At 44.1% G+C, this 5,954-nt stretch overlaps 1 long non-coding RNA gene and 1 pseudogene across 1 annotated transcript in view; one reads left to right on the top strand and one right to left on the bottom strand.

The window, feature by feature from the left end:
* The window catches only part of LOC111816875, a 17,050-nt gene extending 14,660 nt beyond the window's left edge, over positions 1-2,390 (top strand). The window contains exon 3 of the long non-coding RNA XR_002821194.1: positions 2,378-2,390. This is a non-coding gene — a long non-coding RNA (uncharacterized LOC111816875). The remainder of the gene's footprint in view (positions 1-2,377) is intronic.
* Positions 1,969-2,428, bottom strand: LOC105742242 (annotated as a pseudogene).
* Between the last annotated feature and the right edge of the window lie 3,526 nt (positions 2,429-5,954).

The raw sequence follows: 5,954 nt of genomic DNA, 5'->3' as shown, positions 1-5,954 counted from the left end.
CGCAAAAATGCGTCCCTGAGCTGGATCTCAGCACTTGGGAAGACTGAGGCAGGAGGCTCGCTGTGAGTTTGAGGTGAGCCTGGGGCACACAGTGAGTTCAACAACAGCCTCAACTACATAGTGAGACGCTGTCTCAAAAAAATAAAAACAAAATAGAACATTTTTGAAGAATTTTCTCAGGTGGCTGCTGTCATATTTCCTGTAAGAAATCCTTATCAATGCACAGTCCTACCCATTATCGCCCTTGTTCTCATCTTGTCCCCAGACTGATAGTGGGAACAGGACACTCAGGGCTGAGCCAACTCAGACTCAGGTTTCCTACAGACTCAATTTTCACAGATAAGACAGTGTAGGAGTTAGGGCTCAAGGGGCTCAGTTTTAAACTTCGTTTGGTGCCACTTAACGCTAAGTACTGTAGATTAAGCGGCAGATCTCACAATGGTATCCCTATGTAGCCCAGGCTGTCTTTCAACTCACAGCAATCTTCCTGCCTCAGCCTCCCAAGGGCTGGGATCACAGGTATGCATCACCACACCTTGCCTTGGTAGTTATTTATAATATTGTTTCTGAGGGATAAGTGTTATGGTTCTTTTTAAAAAATTATTTTTATTTTTATTTATGTGTGTGTGTGTGTGTGTGTGTGTGTGTGTGGCCAGCTCAGCCCACCAGGGGGCGGGCTGGCTGGCATGTGGTGCTGGGGATTGAACCGTGGTACCTGTGCTTTGCTAAGCTTGTTCTAAGTAGGTGCTTTAGACCACTGAGCCATCTCACCAGCCCCAAGTGTTATGGTTCTAAACAATTTAAAAACAAATCTTTGAATTATAATACTTTTAATCGTAATACTTTTAAACTCTAGCATCTAGTCAGGGAATGTATTAGGTACTAAGTATAGAGATGAAATCATTTCTGTTCTGAAGAAACTCAGGTTCAGGAGGACAGTAATTGCTGTGAACTTTGTTATAAGAATTTGTGCAGGGGAGTTTATAGTGCACAGTTAGGGGTCTGTAGTCAGAAAGAAAATAGAACCCGAGCCTCTTTGGGTTTTCCAGCTAATACTGACTAGGAGTCAAAAAAATGCTTTTTTGGGGGGAAATCAGGGTCTAGGTAGGCAGCTCAAGTTAGCCTTGAGCTCACCACGTAGCCCAGGCTGTACTGAGCTCCTGGTGATTTTTCTGCCTCAGCTTCCGCCTCTGGAGTGTTGGGACTACAGGTGTGTGCCACCACACCTGAAAAGAAAAATGTCTTTAAAAAGATAGCCTATGTATGTATGTACGTATGTATGTATGCATGTATGTATGTATGTATCTTGTCTTTTTAAGACAGGGTCTTACTTTGCAGCTCAACCTGGGTTGGGACTCACTTTGTATTCCAGGCTGGACTAAAACTTGCAATGATACTCCTGCCTCAGCCTCCCCAGTGCTCTTATTTTTTCTACTGAAGTAGAAATTTACAGGTGAAATTTCTTTTCTTTTCTTTTTTGTATTTTTTAGGGAAGGGTCTACAGGGTGATCAGGGTCTCACTACTAGATCAGACTCGTAGTGATCTGCCTGGTTACAGTCTCCCAAGAGCTGGGATTATAGGCATGCACCACCATGTCCAGTCTCACTTGTCGGCTCAGCATGCCCTCGGGGGTGGGGGCAGCATGGCAGACCCGGGGATCGAACTTCCGGGTGGTGGGGGCGGGGGGCTGTGCCTCCTTGCAGGCACTTTAATCTGCTGAGCTATTTGGCCAGCCCTTACAGGTGACATTTCATGATTCTGGAGTTTGCTTTAAAATACTTCAGGAAAACAAAACAAAAGCAAACAAAAAGAATTAACTGAAGCAAATTCTGCAACATGTTGATAAGTATTTAATGAGAATGATGGGTGTGTATATATAGATTCAGTATCTCTAATACAGAAATGCAATGATGTGGATTCATTTTTCTACTTTTTTTTTTTTTTTGGCAGTTCTGTAATTTTATTTCCAAGTTAGTTCTCATCCATATTCACTGTCTGGAGATTTTTGAACGTGGTAACAGGTACGTAGGTTACCAAGGTATACAGCTTGTTTGATGAATCTTCATCCTCATTCCGTTTCCTGGACAACCGTACTTGAATACGATATGGAACATCCCTTATTCCTTTGGCCCAGACAGCGTTCGTTGTTAAGCCTGGTGTCAATGTGCACATCTGGAGTCCCCATTTCCTTCATGGCAAACTTCCGGATCTCCTTAAGTGCCCGAGGGGCGTGCTTCTTGAAGCCCACTCTGTGGATGCGCTTGTGAATGTTGATTGTGTACTCTCAGGTCACCACCTCGTTGATGGCAGAATGGCCCTTCTTCTTCTCGCCACCCTTCTTTGCAGGAGCCATTCTGCCAGGCCCAAGTTGGAAAGGAAGAGCGTGGTGGATTGTCTCTCTACTTTTGTAAATATAATTCTCTAGCCTTGTAGGAATTCTTGTAAGTACATTTACAATTGCAATATAAGAAAACAATGACATTCACGTGAGGCTACAAGAACAGAAAGAATCTCTTCTTCTTTCTTTGTTTGGTGCAGCACCGGGGATGGAACTCAGGACCTTGTGCTTGCCAGGCAGGCGCTTATGCTGCTGAGTTATATCTGTGGCAGGAACAGAAAGAGCCTGAATCTGCTTGCATGAGATTGAGCAGGATACGGAGTGTTAAGAGTTCGATTCTGATATCCTGAGTCCAAATTCTGATTGTCCCTAACCTGAGTCCAAGCTCCATGGGAGGAACATGATTTTGGGTACATAGCTTTGCCTCTCTAGGTCTCAGTTTCTGCTACAGGAAATGGAGACAAGTATAGTATGTAAATGAGGGGCAGAGGAGACAACTTTGCAAGCCCTTGGAACAGCACCTGACACTGGTTTGTCATTATTTGTTACTGTTATTGATGATATTATAAATGTCTTTTAGAGATAGTTTCAGGAGGACATATTTTAAGAAAAGATCAGAGACAAGACAATTCAAAGTCATTCATGGGTAGAGGTGTGTGTGTGTGTGTGCTGAGGGACAGAAAAACAAAATTAACCTGATTGTCATATTTCTTTTTTCTTTTTTTTTTTTTGAGACTGGGTCTCGGTATGCAGTTTGGGCTGGCCTTATGCTCACTTTTGTAGCCCATCAGCAGGTCTTGAACTTGTAGTGATCCTCCTGTCTCAACCTCCCAAGCGCTGGGATTACAGGCGAGCACTACCGTGCTTGGTTCCGGGTGCTGCAGCACTCCCAGGACATGCCTGGGGTCCTGGGTTGGGACGGCATGTAGGTCTGGGATTGAACCCAGGACCTTGTGCATGGCACTAGGTGCTTATGCCTCTGAGCCATCTCCCCAGCCCATATTTCTATCTTAGAAGACCAGGTGGATGAGGGCACCCTTAACTACTAGGGGAATATAAACAGAGGGAGGTTTACCACTTCCAAATTATATTTTTCTTTTTTCTTGAGATGAGTTCTTATTATGTAGCCCAATCTAGTCTTAAACTCCTAGACCCAAGTGATCCTCTTGCCTCAGTCTCCCAGGTAGCGGCTACAACAGCTAATTTGCCACCACACCTCGCTATAAATTGTATCTTATTACATAAACAAATCAGCAAGTATTTATCAGAATGCATTACTTCATAAAGTAGCAACAATGGTAGGTTAAGTGAAGTGAGGGGAAGTATTTCAAGAGGAATTAATAGCAATGAGTTTTTTTTACTGTAATAATTTTTAAAAATTTAAGCATTCACCGTATGTTATGTACATCTTATATAACTGATTATAGCTATGTACCAATTTGCATTTTAATTTCAATGTTTGCTAATTGTGAAATAATCTCAAATTCACAGAAAAGCTGCACGTACAGTACCAAAAATACTTTTTTCTCCAACCATTTCAGAGTAGTTGCTAATGAGATGCTTTACCACCCTGAATAGTTTAACGCTTTTCTTGCAAACAAGGAATTTTTCATACATAACCACAGTGACATCAAAGGCAGGAAATTAATACCAGTTTGTTAGCGGCACCTAATCATCAAATGCATTCAAGCCTCACCACTTGTCATTCACAAATGGTACCCTCCACAGCAAACCTTTTTGGTCTCATTAACCAGCAATACAGCCTCAGTAGTTTTTTGAGCTCAATCCGTTTTTGGGGGGGAACAGGGTCTTACTATGTAGTCTGGCAGGGAATGTTCCCTAATAATTAGGTTTAGGTAGAATTTTTTCTTTTTTAAAAATTTTCTCAGCACACCCTGGGGGCATGGCTGGCATGGCAGGCCCGGGGATTGAACTCCTGGCCCCTGCCTGCAGGTGCTTTAATCCGCTGAGCTATGTGGCCAGTCCTTAGGCTGAATATTTTTGGTAAGGGATGAAGCGATGCTGTGTCTGTGTTCTTTTTATTTTCTATCACATAGCGCTTCCCTTTGATTTGTACCATTCCTGACAATTTTTTTTTTTTTTTAAACATATTTGGTTGCTACAGGGTCTCACTACACACCTCGATCCTCCTGTTTCAGCTTCCCCAGCGCTGGGATTACAGGTGTGCGCCATGCCAGGATGCTGACCGGGGAGGGGCCAGAGGTTCCATTCCGGGCCTGTTGTGCTATCCCCCCTCACCCAGGGGCAAGCTGAGACCAGCAATTAAGACTGGGCGTGGTGGCATGTGCCTGTAATCCCAGCTCTTGGGAGGCTGTAAACAGGTGGATCACTATGAGTCCAGTCTAATAGTGAGACCCTGAACACCCTGTACACCCTTCCCTGAGATACAAAACAAAAAAAAAGGATGCTGACCAGCTCAGCCTGCCCTGGGAGCAGGGCTGGCACAGCATGTGGTGCCTGGGATACTCCCTGTGCTTGCCTAAGCAGGCACTTTAGTCTGCCGGGCTATCTTGCTGGCCCATTCCTGGGAATTTTTTTTTCTTTTTCCAGAATCAGGGATTGAACTCAGACCCTTGCGCTTGCCCAGCAAGAACTTATTCTACTGAACTATCTTCCCAGCCTCTGCTGGGAATGTTTAATGGAGCATTTAGGATGGTGTCGGCCAGGCATGGGGGCACACACGTGTAATCCTAGCACTCTGGCAGTGTGATACTGCTGGTCAGGCGTGTGCAGGTACTGCAGCTGCCCGCTGAGGTCCTTGTTCACACTGCTCAGCTTACACACAGCAGTGCAATACTGCTGAATCCTAGCACTCTGGAGGGCTAAGACGACTGCAAGCTCAAGACCAGCCTAGGCAACTTAACAACTGAGACCTTGTCTTCAGGGGAGGGAGGAGCTGGAGATGTGCTCAGGGGCGAAAGAAAAGATGGTGTCCGCCGGGTTTCTCCACTCCAAAGTTAGTAGTCTTCTCCTTTTTATAATATAGTCTTTTGTGGAGGAGATACTTTAAACCTATGTAAATAATTTTAACCAAACTTTCTATTTGTTCATTTATTTATATCAGTATGGACTCATAGCTTGCTACTTTATTTAATGGGTTATAATCTCATCATTTATGGTAACTGTCAAATTTCCCTTGATTTGGCCAATGGGAAGACCTCCTTTAATCTGAGTTTTATGTCTTTGGCAACATCGGTTTTGAGCACTCTGTACTTTCTGGCATTACAAGATGTCCTGGCATATATCTTGTTCTGTTCTTGCTGCGAGTCACGGAATCTGCCATTTCTCTGAGGGGCCCTGGTTCTTTTTAATGGAGAAGGGTGTCTGGAAGCCAAGATTTGGGCTGCTCCTGTGTTCACTTACTGAGTTCTATCTGTTCCCAGCCCCTCCCAGTGGGAGAGGTAGGAAGCGGATACATGTTAAAGATATATACACAGTGATGTCTGTATTTCTTCCTCTGTATTTACTTTTTATGCATTTAGTACAGGGGTCTGCAGGGTCTCACTACACAGATCAGACTCATAGTAATCATCCTGTTTTCAGCCTCCCAAGTGCTGGGATTACAGGTGCACACCATCACGCCCAGTCTCTCTT

The sequence above is a fragment of the Octodon degus genome, unplaced genomic scaffold, assembly GCF_000260255.1.
Source record: "Octodon degus isolate 3935 unplaced genomic scaffold, OctDeg1.0 scaffold00043, whole genome shotgun sequence".
Lineage (NCBI taxonomy): Eukaryota > Metazoa > Chordata > Mammalia > Rodentia > Octodontidae > Octodon > Octodon degus.
This window is presented reverse-complemented; position numbering and strand designations above follow the sequence as displayed.